At 40.5% G+C, this 15,269-nt stretch overlaps 1 long non-coding RNA gene and 1 pseudogene across 1 annotated transcript in view; one reads left to right on the forward strand and one right to left on the reverse strand.

Moving 5' to 3' along the window:
* The window catches only part of LOC136062881 (uncharacterized), a 72,754-nt gene that overhangs the window by 21,754 nt on the left and 35,731 nt on the right, over positions 1 to 15,269 (forward strand). The window lies entirely within an intron of this gene.
* Positions 408 to 2,597, reverse strand: LOC111988625 (pentatricopeptide repeat-containing protein At2g02980, chloroplastic-like; annotated as a pseudogene).

Below are 15,269 nucleotides of genomic sequence, written 5' to 3' on the forward strand. Positions count from 1 at the left end.
GCATTGTACTAGTAAAAGCTTGATGAAGATTGCACAATTGGGTTTCATACTTTAATCTCTGTGTGTGTGTGTTTGCATAATTGGGTTTCATACTTTCATCTGTGTGTGTGTGTTTGTTTTTGGACTTAGGGTGATAGTTTCATGATGTGAATGGCGGTATTTATAGGCAAAAACGTAGGTGTGGACAGAATATTTGGTGCAGCATATGCTTACTGCTATTACTATTAATTTATCACCTGTGTTGTGTGAAACAAATGCCCCTGATTAGCCATTGGGAGTTTGGGACAAAATTATTGACTTATTTCCACAACTTCATTGGTTTTGTCTGTATTTTTGTGCAAAAAAATAAATTTAATAAAATTATTATTTACTTATCATATTGAAACAGCTAACTTTGACTTCTTTTTTTCCGTGCTACATAAAAAGTTACAGAAAACCAAACACAAAAAATAGCAACAAAAAGACACTCAGACCTGTAAAATGTCCTCATTGAGAGTAGGAAAAACTTCTGCCACATCATTTTCCTTTGCCTTCTGTTTAAAAGTTGACTCTATTAAGTAATTGATTTGCCTAAATTACAAAAGGCTTTATTCCACTTTTTGGAACCAATTTTTTATCTGTACAAATCAACAAAAGTCTTTATTCCACTCTTTGGAACCAATTTTGTACAAATAGATTCCAAAGATGCACATTCTTGCATCATACATTAGCCGAAACCCAGAAGCTGGTACGGATCATCAACTTGCTAGATTTATATAATTCATTACTCATTGTTGATTATGACTTGTACAATTTGCTGTATAGACAATCCCCACATAGATTCTTCACCACCCGAATTTTTGTACGAGGGGGAGAGTTTAGAAGCCCAAAAGCAATAGCCTATTTCTCACTATGATATCTTAGAGTAATTTCTTTGTCCTCATCTTCCAAGTCTTCATGAAAAACTAAAGAAATATCAGGAACATACCCAACCAACTTCAATTCCTTGACTAACTTGTCAAGTGCCTGGAGCAAATCTGTAGAAATAGATTGCACTCCCTCCCCAGAGAAGAATTCATGCACTACATTGTTCAGCTCCACTGAACTACACCCAGGTACCTTCACCACCCCCTTGTCTTTCATCAGTTTCCTCAAATAATTCACATCGTCCCATCTTCCAGCCCTTGTGCACAAGCTCGATAAGATCACAGTCTCCTCCATGAGAGTCATCCAGTTCAAAAATTTATCTAATCACTCACTTTGCCAATTCTACATTGCCATGGCTGCTACAAGCTGATACCAAGGTTTGCCAAAGTATGGGAATGGGCTAAATTGGTAATCCATCGATGAACTTATAAGCCTCATCTAAGCGACCAGCTCGACTAATCAAATCCACCATACATCCATAGTGCTTGATACCCGGAATAATCCCGTACTTGTCACTCATGCTATAGAAATACTCACAACCTTCCCTTACTAAGCCAGTGTGGCTGCAAGCCTTTAAAAGACCCAAAAATGTAATCTCATCAGGTTGCACTCTTGCCCTCTTCATTCTTCAAACAATGATATGTTTTTTGGAACCATGCCCATCAGTTGCACATGCCATAACCATGGCTGACCAAGCCTGTGTATCTCTTACAGACATGTTCGCAAACTGCATCATGCCATCATCCAAGTTTCCACTCTTTGCATACATATCTCAAGAGCAGTTTTGACCTTTGCATATTTATCAAAACCATGTATCTTCACATACTCATGTATCCACCTCCCTAAGTCTAATGCTCCTAACAAAGCACAAGATGAAAGTATGCTAAGCAGTGTTACATCAGTAGGCTTGAGATCACTCGCTTGCAATTTGCGAAACAATGACAACGCCTCATTGGGCCGACTACTTCGAGCATATCCTGTGATTATTGCATTATAACAAACAACAGCCGTGTTCGCATCATTGCACTCAGTATACATATTTATCAATGTGGGACATACATATATGTTATGGTCGAGACCAAGTTTGGTATCAAGGCCATGCAATTGTTTACCTTCTTGCAATGCCTTAGAGCTTGCACATGCCTTGAGAAGAGAAGGGAAGGTATAGTCATCAGGGACAATGCCAGAGCATAGGATATCAGAAAATAGCAAAATGGCCTGAAGAGGGGCATTGGAGCGGGAGTATCCACAGGCCATGGAGTTGAAGACCACAATGTCTGGCTGGAGAATTTGGTCGAACAGTTGGTGGGCATGGTCCATAAAGGTAGCAGAAGGATGGAAAGCACAGCAACTGATGAGCTTGGTGAGGACAGTGACGTCATTTTGGAGGTGGGTTTTGAAGGTAAAGGCTTGGATTTGCTTGAGCCCTCTGAGAGAAGTGCTTGAGCCCTCTGAGAGAAGTACAATGGGGTTAGAGAGACAGAGGAGGAGAGGTTATTATTGTGTTGGGTTTTGGAGGAGAAGAAGAAAATGGGCTGATTTGGAGAGCGTTAGCTGCTGCCATATGTGTTGGTTGTGTTGTGTTTGTGTGACAGTGAGGTTGTGCAGGGAAAGATTTGTCAAGTTCACATGGTAATCACGTCCATGTAATTATTGGGCGAAAATACAATATTAGTCCCTAAAGTTTACTTACTGAGCGTTTTTTGTCTTTGAAGTTTCAAGTAAGCGTTGTTAGTCTCTAAAGTTTATAAAATGAGCATTGTTAGCCCCTCCTTCAACTTCCATTAGTGGAGTGGTGACGTGTCAATTTTTTAAATGATGCGGCAACAATTTTATTATTAACAAATTACATGTCAGCAATCCCCCATGCTCTCTGTCATCCCAAGTTTTTCTTTTTTGCCCTCAAGTCTGCCGTTATCTTAGACACCACAGATGGCTCCGGTCTGTACTTCACTCCCTCTTCTTGGTTCTGCTCCCAACCCCTCCTCCTCATCACCAATATCAGCGACGACCTCAAACAAACTCAACGGCCATGAAAAGCAACCAAATGAATACCCTAGATTCTAATTTAGTCCATATTTTAAATCGCCCCTTGTGTTTTTGAGGTCTTGTGAGCATAAACTTGTTCTCTAACAGACCCAATTTTTTTAATTATGGCTGAGCTTGTTTCCAAAGAGACCCACTTCAAGATTTATAGCCAGATTTAATTTGTCGTAGCTGGGTTATTGGTTTTCTTAAGAGATGTTTTGTAATGGGTTGCGTAATTCAAGCTTAGATCTTGGGTTGATCTTCGTCTAATATGGTTTTGTTGCTCTTTACGCAAGTTCAGTTTGTTTCATGGAGGTTAAATTTGTTGCACTGGTGAATGGCGTACATGAGGCACTGGCCATTGGGATCGGAAGAGAAAACTTGGGATGGGTGGTGGGTTTGCCACATCATGTAATTTGTTAATAATAAAAATCATTGCCACGTTGTAACAAAATAACACATCACTATTTTGATAGACACATAAGTAATAAAATTTAACAGAAGTTGATGGAAGGACCAATTGAGGTCATTTTTTAAATTTTAGAGGCTAATAGCGCTCATTTAAAATTTTAGGGACTAAAAGCACTCACTAAGTAAAATTTAGAGACTAATAATGTATTTTCACCTAATTATTGCTTACTGTTTGTGACTACAGGGATCTTATCTACAAAACCAACAGGGTCATTGATCATCTTCTACAGCATTTACGGGAATACGTTAGTTCCTTCACTTCCTTGCTTTGTCACGGGCACAGTGCAAGTGTACTTAAGATCGACCATTTCAATAGATATATTCACCGTCCAAATTTTCACATCTTAAGAGCATTTATATAAGTTTATGTATAATAGAAAAATATGTAAAATTTATACAATTTTTTCTAAAAATGACTCATATCAGTTTATATATAACTGTGTAAATTTACAAATTTGCTAATTGTGTAAATTTATACTGATACTATTCATTTTGTATTTAGTTATTTATTATTTCATTATGTATCTCAACAATGAAGGAAGAGAGTAAATAGTAGTTGTTGCGAATGTAGTAAGAGAAACAATTAAAAAATTAATAAAAATTGATATTTTAATGAGATGTAGTATAAAATAGATAATTTGAAGTGGGGTTTTTTAAAAAGTGAGTATGTAAAAAAAAAAAAAAATTTATTCTAAAATAGATAGAAATTTTTGCACAAGTTGATGAGTATGCTCTTTCTTATCTATCAAATTATATAACAAAGTTGGAAAAAGATAAATTAAACAAATAAGAAGAATATTGCATAAAACTATAGTTTTATTTTTTATTACAATGATTTGATCATTGCAATAGTAGGAGGCGGAATTTGAATAATAATTATCTTGATAAAGGAGAAAAGGTGATATTACTTTAGTACAAAACTCTTGGTGAAAAAATTTTCCGTTTTAAAGCTAATTTGAAATGAATATCATAATCTCCAATATAACTCTACGCTACTGCTAAGCTTTATGCCAATTCAAAAAGTACGATTGTTTGCTTAAATTTTAAATTTTAAAAAATTACATACGTAATCAGTGACCAAAACCATAATCAACCAAGGGTGCTAATACACACAGTATATATATATATAATAATATGTGAAACTGAGAGAAACTTAAATTAAAATTTCAAATTAGAGTTTCAATTTTGCGCCATGTGTCCTAAATTATTTATTCTTAAAGAATTTTATTTTTTAATTTTAGAATCAAGTGTGGGACCATATCATAAATATTCATTCAAGTGAGTTATTAAGTACAAAAACCAAAGAATCTAGAATAAATGAATCGTAAAAAAAAAAAATGCTTCATAATAATTAAAAAAAATGACAATTTACATTTTATACCTAATAATGTCTTTTAAATTTTTTTTTTTAAAGAATTAACAAAATATAAAAATGACTATCAATAGTATTTAAATTATATATAAAGGAATTATATTATGTATCTTATTATATATCTTTAACTGTATCCATACATGTGCATGGAGTTACAAGCTAGTTAGTTTAATTGAGGTGTTTATTACTATAATTTTCTTTAAATTTTAGGATGTAAATTATAGATTAAGGATTGTTAGTGATTAGCCAAAAGTCTTAAAACTTAATTGATACATTTCCATGCACAAAATATTTGGTGGTCGAAAGGAGAAAGGGTTCACTAAATGAAATAGACTAAATTACAAATTAGAGTCTCTAACTTTGATACATTTTCAATTCAATTCTTCACATTTAATTTTTCCTTTCATTTCAATTTTTGAACTTTCATTATTTTTTCAGAAAAATTCTAAGACCACAACTTTTGCCACAAGAAATTCTATGGCAGATTTTTTATACACACACGCATGCATAAATACAGCTCATACACTCTTCAAGATTGAACCCATGATCACTGGCAAAATTGTAAGAGAGTCTCAAAAATAGGGGAAGGAGATATCATTCTGTCTAAAGACCATTGGAAAGATCCTATGCAGATTCACAAAATTAGCTTTTATGTTAATAGCATTATCATATTAACAAAGGAAATATATATATATATGTATGTATGTATATGTATATGTATCAACCAAAAGAACAATTAGCATAAATTCCTAAAAGATCCCATGATTATCATTATATAAAAATAAAAAATTAAATTAAAAAATGTATTAAAAAAATGTACATTAGTTTTATTCCTACATTTCAATTTTATCACCAATTTGACTTTTATCATTATATAAAAATTAAAAATTAAAAAAATGTTCATTAGTTTTGTTCCCACATTTCAATTTTGAAACTTATCGTTATCCCCAAAAAAGTAATCTGCACATTACTTTTTTATAGAATAATCATTTTTTTTTTAAATCTCAAAGTAAAAATGGTCTCCCAAACATTATTTTTTTCAATATTTTGAAAATTGTTTGTAAATGTAGGAGCCAAACACATATAATGTAAAAATTATTATCTGAAAACTAGTTTCACATTCAATTTTTTGAAAATTATATTCATACTTTTTTTTAAAAACAAAAACAAAAATCCTCCTACCAAACAAACCCTTATTTATTATATGAAACTCATTCATATATTAAACAAGGTAGATTTTCTTGATATATTTAAATTAACCTTTTGTTTTTAAAATATCAAATGTGTAGAGCTTTAGGAATTATCTTTTTCTTTTATGGGAACTTTAGGCATTATATTAGAATTTTCTTTAAATTTTTACAATTCATGAAAAACTCCTTGTAAGGATACTAGTTAATTGAGCATGCAAATTGCTCATCATGTATTATTCCCTCTTGATAAGAAAAAGAATGTAGAAGTAGCTTATTGAACTACTCTATTAATATGCTTAGTTTTTACTTCACAATTTAAATTTTGTTATTATGATACAGTTGATTTTGATAAAATTTTTCTTTTATTTTAAAAAAAAAAAGTTTCTAAAATTGATTCTGTAAGGTCTGTTTTTGTAGCCCAAGCCCAAAAGAAAAATGTGGGTTAGAGGCCCAACGAACCCAGAACAATGAATTTGTAGAGAATGGGTGAAAAAACTGGGCTGGATGTGAATCAAACAATGGTTGGCTAGGCTACGTAGGACGTAAACAACATAAAATAAAGCCAAAGAACTTGCTTAGTTGAATGTCCGAGGAGGTGTTTTATTGAATGAACAATAGTTACAATATTCAGAGTTACAGTAAAGCAATTCTTTTCTCCCTTTTGTGTTTCTCCGATCCCCTCTTTTATCAGGAGCCCCTCTTCTTTATATAGCACCCTTCCCCATTATCTGCATTGTCCACGTGTCCCCCATCTGTGCATCTACTTGAGTATATATCACGTCAGGTGTCTACTCTAGTTCTTTATGAGTGGCGGTAGCTGAGGATACACTGTTCAGGGGTCTTCTCCACATAAATGCGGCCAGAAAAGTTGTTGCAGTGCATTAAATACGGTGGTAGCAGCTTTTCCTTTAGATATTTCTTCGTTCTTATCATCTCCAGCCTTACCCTGGGCTTATTATCGTCCTTGAGATAGCTGGAAGGATCATTCGGATCTTCTACATGTCTGATTGATTATAGCTGTTTGCATTCGAGGAGTGAGATCTCTTTGGCAAAATGGTGATCCTTTCGGACAGAAGGTATCCTTCTCGGATAACAACCTTCTTTCACTTCTGGGCTCCATGCCTTCAGACGGGCCCGGCCCCAACCAATTTCTGCTCTTCGGAAACATAACACCCCTCAACATGGTGCGCAAGGCCCATTAAGTGATTTTGAATTTCTGCCCCCCACAATAGCCCCTCAAAATCTTAATTTTTCCCTCGCATCCGAAGAGAAAAAGTGAGATTTTGACTTATCAACAGAGCAAAAGTTTGGGAACAGATAAAAATTCAAACTAGCACGTGTGTAGATGTGGATGTGCGCGTTCCATCATTGCTGCAGTTGTTTTCCATATTCCCAAAGCGCGATATTAATTACTCTAGGCGGCGTCTTGTCCTTCGCATCCAACGGTGAGCTATTGATCCAACGGATGGGGTTCTTCCATGGGATTTGGGCGAAATAACTTCCGCCCTTTCGTTTGACTTCGTATAAAGTCTCAGAGGTGGGCATTCCTTCTTCACTTTGCAACTTTCAGACCATCCATCAAGAACAAGCGCACAAACGCTCCGAGCTCTTTCCATTGCCAATTTCAGTTCTTCTCAGAGTTTTCAAGAATACTTCTACAAGTTCAGAGATCGGTCCCTAGTTCAATTCCTGTAAGTTTTCATCATCTCCAGCCTTCAGTTTTCTCTTCGGCTAGCCATTTTTCCTTTTGAGCGACCACCTCCACACTGCTGTCTCGTATTTCTATTTTTCCGTTTAAGAAATGGGTAAACTCGAGTATATGGTAGACAGTCCGGCTCAGTTGGAGAAGTTTAGGGCCACATACCGCATACCTCCAAATGTGGGTGTGAGGTATTGCCCTCCGGAGAAAATACTGACTGATAGGAAATCCGGGGAGGTTGTGATTCCTCTAATCGCTTTCCTGGAGGGAGGAATGACAATTCCTATGGGCCCTATTACCACTAATTACCTCCGGAACCATAGGATTACCCCATGGCAGTGCGTGCCCAACATGTTTAGGATCCTAGGAGCAATTGAAGACCTTAATCTTCACCTAGGATTGGGACTCACTTGGCTCGATGTGGTGCACATGTACGAGTTCCACAGCCAAAAAGATGCGGGATACTACTTAAAATCCCGCTCTGACATTGTTAGGCTCATCTCCTGTCTCCCCAAATCCAATAAAGGGATGAAGGATAACTATGTGATCATCTCGGGCACATGGTATAATGGCCCTCACTGTTCAACCAAGCTAGGAGAGCCAGGTGGGACACATTTAGATTTAGGCACACTGACCGTAGGCTTAGGATCTTTGTTTTTCAATAGCATTTGACTCTTCTTGTGTTGCTGTTTGTTTGATTTCTAACAAAGCCCTGCTGTGATTTGTAACAGATAAAAACCAAATCTCTCCTCGGCTTAGCCTCACCAACGTAGCCGCACTCAACTTTCTGCTACGGTCGGAGATCTTTGTCAGCGAGGACGAGCAACTCCGATCAGCTCCTCTTATACTAGGGTACACAGCGAAGCCGAAAGACTTCCAGCCGGTTGGGAACGCGATAACTCAGGGAGATCGCCGCCTCAACCGAATTGACGTCGCGTGGAAAGGCTTTCTAGCACCGCACGAGCTTCCACCCGTGCCATATCCAAACCCTCAGGGTATACCCCCACTTGTCCAACCGCTCCAACAAGTTCCCCTCGGGCAAGAAGTTGAGGGTGAAAAGGTTGGCTCCTCCACCTCCTCACTAGAAGAACAGATTGACAAGTTTCACTTCGGAGGGGAGGCTTCAGGGGGAAACCAAATAGTAGAGGTCTCGGTCGCCGAAGAAGAGACCGACAGGCATTCCAGTATTCATCCTGTCCTAATTGTTGCTCGCCCAGAAGATTCTTCGGCCGAAGAAGACATGGATTTGAAGAAAATGATGAAGACTAGGGGGAAGAAGGCCGAGCAAAAGGTTACTGGAACCACCCAACCAGGGGTAACCCTGCCTCCAGCGCCTCCCCATGTTTCTGACCTCGGCCTAAAGCCCACCCCAGACCTAAAAAAGAAGAGGCCCCTCGATCCTGAGGAGAGGGATGTGGAGGTGGTTCTGCCACCAAAAACGAATAAACAACAAAGGACGACGAGAGACCACCGAGGCAAGAGGGCCTCTTCTACCGAAAGTCGAGATGAAGGCGCATTGGCCGAGGTCCGACGAGGAGAGGGAGCTCGCATCTGGTCCCCAAGGCTAGAACTGGATGGTGCTCCAATCGCCTAGGACGCCTCCCTCAGGAACTATGATGGGGGAAGAGCAAGATACGTTGCTGAGGCCCTACAGCAACCACTCTTTCTCCCCCATGATATGGAGTCCTACCGGCGCTTCAACTCGTAGGAGCTTTTCTTATCCATTAAGAGGGATCTAGCCATGGTAAGTGAACCTAGTCGCCTTTCTTAAGATGCATAGCTCTTTTTGCTTTTTTCCCATTTTTTCTTTATGCTTGACATTCAAAACTTCCCTTATGTAGGTCACCCAACAAATCTTCATGGCCGAGGAGTGGAACAAGAAGTCTTACCTGGAGGCCCAAGCGGCACACCACTCTCAGTCCGAAGTGGAGAAGTCTCTGGGACAGCTGAAGGAGGATCATGCCCTCCTGTCCGAGCAGCTCAAGCTCATGACCAATGAGAGGAACAGCCTCAATGCCGGCCTTAGAAACGCTGAGACTCAGGCTGAGGAGCAGCGCAAACAATTGCATATGGCAGAGATCAACCTGGCGACCGAAAGGGAGCTAGTGAAGGGTCTTAAAGCTGAGCTCCAAAAAGCCAAAGAGAGTTCCCAAGCGGCCGAGCAGAAGGTTCAACTGGCCAAAGAGTCAGTTGAAGCTGAAAGGAAGGTGGCCTATCAGCTGGGAGTAGATGAGATGGCTCTCCAGCTTATAGAGCAGTTTGCTTCGGTTAGTCGTGACTATTGCGATGTAACCTGGCAAAAAGCGCTCGATGCTGCCGGAGTCCCCTCGGACTCCCATCTGAGGTTACCTGGGAGCACATACTACGTCCCAGAAATTCGAGAGCTCCCAGGGACCGATCCTCCACTGCTTCCAGAGGCTTCGGAGCAAGCTTTGGCTAGTCAAGCTCCTTCATCCTCCCTTGAGGCACCCAAGGAGGCTGGTCAGCAAGGTGACAAGGGCAAACCAGCTGAACCAATCAAAAACAAAGACCAAGGGTTGGATAAGGAGAAGACTCAGGCTGAGCCCAAGAATCAAGCTCCTGAAACAGCTGCTCGGACGGGCCAAACTGTTGACCAGGTGGTCCCTCCGGCAAAAGAATAGATTGATAGGATTTTTTCTTTTCTTTATGTTATCTGCTTGTAATGTTTTTCCTTTTTTTTTTGTAAGAGATTGTAAGCTCCTCTTTTCTAATCAATGAAGTAATTTTTCTTTTCCCGTTTCTCTTTTATTTCTGCTATAAAGACTTACACTTTAATATTATGGGAATATAAGTAATCGTGATCCTAATGCTATGTTGACTACGTGCATGATTATGATTGTTACTAAAAAGGACGCAGAATGTATAGAAACAATTATTAAACAACAAAAACCATAAGTGTTATAGTGAGAAGCTTTATGAGCCTTTCCGAGTGTACCCAAATTAATAAAAAGCAACATGAGTTAAGGTTAATTTAAACACAGTCAAGAGCTTCAATCGTGGCTTAACAGAGAATGATATTTTAACAATAACAATTGCATTAGATTTAGATCTAAACATTCAGAAAGCTATAATGGAGTGTTAACTAACCCAAATCATCTGGTCTGAGGACTACATGCATGATAGGATTTAAGTGTTTAAGTGTTAACTAACCCAAATCATCTGGTCCGAGGACTACAGGCATGATAGGATTTAAGTTTAAACACTTAAAGAACTGTAATGAAGTGTTAACTAACCCAAATCATCTGGTCCGAGGACTACAGGCATGATAGGATTTAAGTTTAAACACTTAAAGAACTGTAATGGAGTGTTAACTAACCTAAATCATCTGGTCCGAGGACTACAGGCATGATAGGATTTAAGTTTAAACACTTAAAGAACTGTAATGGAGTGTTAACTAACCCAAATCATCTGGTTCGAGGACTACAGGCATGATAGGATTTAAATTTAAACACAAAGAACTGTAATGGAGTGTTAACTAACACAAATCATCTGGTCCGAGGACTACAGGCATGATAGGATTTATGTTTAAACACTTAAAGAACATTTTATCTGACATGCTGTTATGTTGATTAAAAGGAAAATTCAATTAATAATAATACCTTTTGAGGTTATTTACATTCCAAGGGCGTGGTATCACATGACCATCCAAGTTTTCAAGGAAATACGCCCCGATGCCAGCCTCTGAAGTAATGCGATATGACCCTTCCCAATTAGGCCCTAATTTTCCCCAAGCTGGGTTCTTTGCAGTGCCGACCACTTTTCTCAGCACCAGATCACCAGGTTCCAGGGGTCTGAGTCTTACGTTGACGTTGTAACCCTGTTTGAGCTTTTGCTGGTAGTGTGCCAATCGGACCATTGCATTTTCCCTCCTTTCATCAATTAGGTCCAAACTCTTCTCTAGCTGCTCATTGTTCCCTGTCAGGCTGAACGAGCTAGTTTTCAACGTTGGGAATCCAGTTTCCAAGGGTATGACAGCTTCAGCCCCATAGGTCATCGAGAAAGGAGTCTCTCCAGTAGACCTGCGTAGAGTAGTTCTGTAAGCCCAAAGCACATGTGGTAGTTCTTCCACCCATTTGCCCTTTGCATCATCAAGTCTCTTTTTCAAGCCACTCACAATGACCTTGTTGACAGCTTCTGCTTGGCCATTACCCTGGGGATAAGCTAGGGTGGAATATCTGTTCATGATTCCCATTTCGCTACAATAACTCCTAAATGCTTTGCTATCAAACTGCAGGCCATTGTCCGAGATGAGACTATGTGGAACTCCAAATCGAGTAACTATATTCTTCCACACGAACTTCTGCACATCTACGTCTCGGATGTTGGCAAGAGGTTCAGCTTCGACCCACTTGGTGAAGTAGTTAGTGCCGACCAGCAGATATTTTTTGTTTCCTGCAGCCTTAGGGAATGGCCCCACGATGTCCAAGCCCCACTGGGCGAAAGGCCATGGGCTGGATAGTGGGTTAAGAGTTCCCCCTGGCTGATGAATGTGCGGGGCGAATCGTTGGCACTGATCACATTTTTTAACGTAATCCAGGGCTTCTTTTTGCATGTTGGGCCACCAATAACCTTGAGTGATGGCTCGGTGAGCCAAGGATCTACCCCCAGTGTGGCTTCCGCAGGTTCCTTCATGCAGTTCCTCTAGTAACAGCTCCGTCGTTTCAGGATGTACGCACAACAAGTACGGTCCTGAATAGAAGCGTTTGTATAATTTTTGATCTTCAGATAACCAGAACTTGGCAGCTTTCCTCCAAACCTTGTCGGCCTCTCCCTTCTCTTCAGGCAAGATATCTTCCTTTAGAAACTTAATTAGAGGGTCCATCCAACTGAATCCAGCCCTGACTTGATGTACTTGAATTACTTCTCTTTTTGCTTCAGTAGGCTTATGCAAGTCCTCAATGAGGATAACTCTTGGCAAATCATGTGCCGAGGAAGTGGCTAGAGTGGCCAAGGAGTCAGCATGCGTGTTGCTACTCCTAGGTACATGCAGTAAACTGAAAGATTCGAACTCTGTTTGCAGCTGTTTAACTCGGCCCAAGTATCCCTGCATTCTTTCATCTTTTGCCTCAAATTCCCCCTGTACCTGACCCACAATCAACCTTGAATCCGAGAATAACTTTACTACCTTTCCCCCCATCTTCAGGACCATACTCATCCCCATCAATAGGGCTTCGTATTCCGCCTCATTATTTGTTGCCGAGAAGCCCAGCCTTAGTGCTTTTTCAATAATGATTCCCTCGGGGGATATCAACACTAGCCCCACTCCAGAGCCTTTCTGGTTCGCGGCACCATCCACGTACGCCTCCCAATAGGAAGGGCCTTGTTGAGAAATCATACCAACCAATTTTTCATCCATGTCTGACGTCGGCTTTACTTTTTCTAATTTGGGCTCCGTGAACTCAGCTACCAAATCAGCAATCACCTGGCCCTTGATCGAGGTGCGGGGCATGTACTTGATATCAAAAGCCCCCAGGATCTTCCCCCATTTAGCGATTCTTCCAGTATAGTCAGCACTTCGGAGTATTGCCCTGAGTGGAAGCTGGGTGAGAACAATGACTGTGTGGGCTTGGAAATAATGTGGCAGCTTTCGTGTACCGAGCACCACTGCTAGAATAGCTTTTTCCAATGATAAATAACGAATTTCGGCTTCATGTAGCGACTTGCTTACACAATACACTGGTTTTTGCACACCACCATCTGCTCGGATCAGCACCAGGCTTACAGCATGGGGAGCTACAGCGATATACGCAAACAAGACTTCGTCTGGCTCAGGGCTGGACATGATTGGCGGTCGGGCTAGGTAATCCTTTAATTGCTGGAAGGCCACAGCACACTCTTCTGTCCACTCGAACCCTTTCCACTTGTTAATCAGGGAAAAGAAAGGTCGACACCTATCTGCTGATCGTGAGATAAATCGATTTAGGGCTGCGGTCATTCTAGTCAGTTTCTGAACTTCCTTGGGATTTCGAGGAGCTTGTAGCTCATTGATGGCCTTTATCTGATCAGGGTTTACCTCAATTCCTCTGTGAGTCACCATATATCCTAGAAACTTGCCTGACCCCACACCGAATGAGCACTTAGCAGCGTTCAAGCGCAGCTTGTATTTCTTGAGAACTTTAAAGGTACTTTCTAGATCCTTCACATGCTCAGCCACCACCTTGCTCTTCACCACCATGTCGTCTATGTAGATCTCGATATTTTTGCCCAGCTGTGGCTCAAACATCCTCGTCATCATCCTCTGGTAAGTGGAACCTGCATTTTTCAAGCCGAATGGCATCACCTTATAATGGTAGTTACCAATGGGAGTTACAAAAGCAGTCTTTTCCTGATCATCCAGGGCTAAGGGTATCTGATGATAGCCTTGAAATGCATCCAAGAAGCTCATTCGAAGGTGTCCGACAGTGGCATCTAAAAGCTGATCAATTTTTGGCATTGGAAATGGATCTTTAGGGCATGCCCTATTTAGGTCAGTGAAGTCCACATATACTCGCCATTTCCCATTCTTCTTCTTCACCACTACAGTATTTGCTAACCACTCTAGGTAGAAAACCTCTTTAATAGCTCTGGCCTGTTTGAGCTTTGCTACCTCTTCTCTAACTGCTTCAGCGTGCTCTTTGGATGGACGCCGAGGAGGCTGCTTCTTAGGGGTGACCATGGGGTTCACTTTCAAATGATGGCATATGAATTTCGGATCCACCCCAGGGGCTTCGTAAGCGTTCCAGGTGAATACGTCGAGGTTTTCCTTAAGAAGTTGCACTAACTCCTCTTTTTCCTGTGAAGGTAACTGGGATCCGACCTGAAAGAACCTTTCAGGGTCATCCCCAATAACGATTTTTGTTAAACTTTCGCACCCTGTGCCCTTATCCGGATCTTCAATTGGCGATAACCGATACTTTGGTTGCTATAAGCCCTCTTCGGCTTTTGCTGATGACTCGGCTTCTGGCTCATGTTGAATGGCCGCCACCAAGCATTGTCTAGCCACGAATTGATCCCCACGGATTTCGCATACCTGGCCTTCGGATGGGTATTTGATTTTTTGATGTAATGTAGAAGAAACTGCCCCTAAAGCATGAAGCCAAGGTCTGGCTACGATTGTCGTATAGGGCGAAAAGACGTCTACGACTATAAAATCCACCTCCACCACCTCTGAGCCAGTCTGCACAGGTAGTCGTATTTGGCCCTTCGGGGTAACAATTCTTCCTTCGAAGCTAATCAGCGGAGAACTATATGGTGTTAAGTCACTAAGTTTGAGGTTCAGCCCCTTGTAGAGGTCAGGGTACATTATTTCTGCAGCACTGCCTTGGTCAACCATCACCCGCTTCACATCATACCCTCCGATTCTGAGGGTTATGACCAGCGCGTCATCATGAGGTTGGACAGTCCCCACCTTGTCAGCATCCGAGAATCCTAAGACTGGATGACCATCTAATCTGTATCTCTTCGGACCCTTGCCAAAGTCCCCTGCAGGCAGCCGATCTACTGACATGACCTTAGATGGCCAGGATCCGGTTCTCCCCGGGGCTGCAAAGATAACATTGATAGTTCCTAGAGGGGGTTTTAAAGAATCGTCCCTTCTGGATTC

This window comes from Quercus suber, unplaced genomic scaffold, assembly GCF_002906115.3.
Source record: "Quercus suber isolate HL8 unplaced genomic scaffold, Cork oak 2.0 scaffold_463, whole genome shotgun sequence".
NCBI classification, from domain to species: Eukaryota; Viridiplantae; Streptophyta; class Magnoliopsida; order Fagales; family Fagaceae; genus Quercus; species Quercus suber.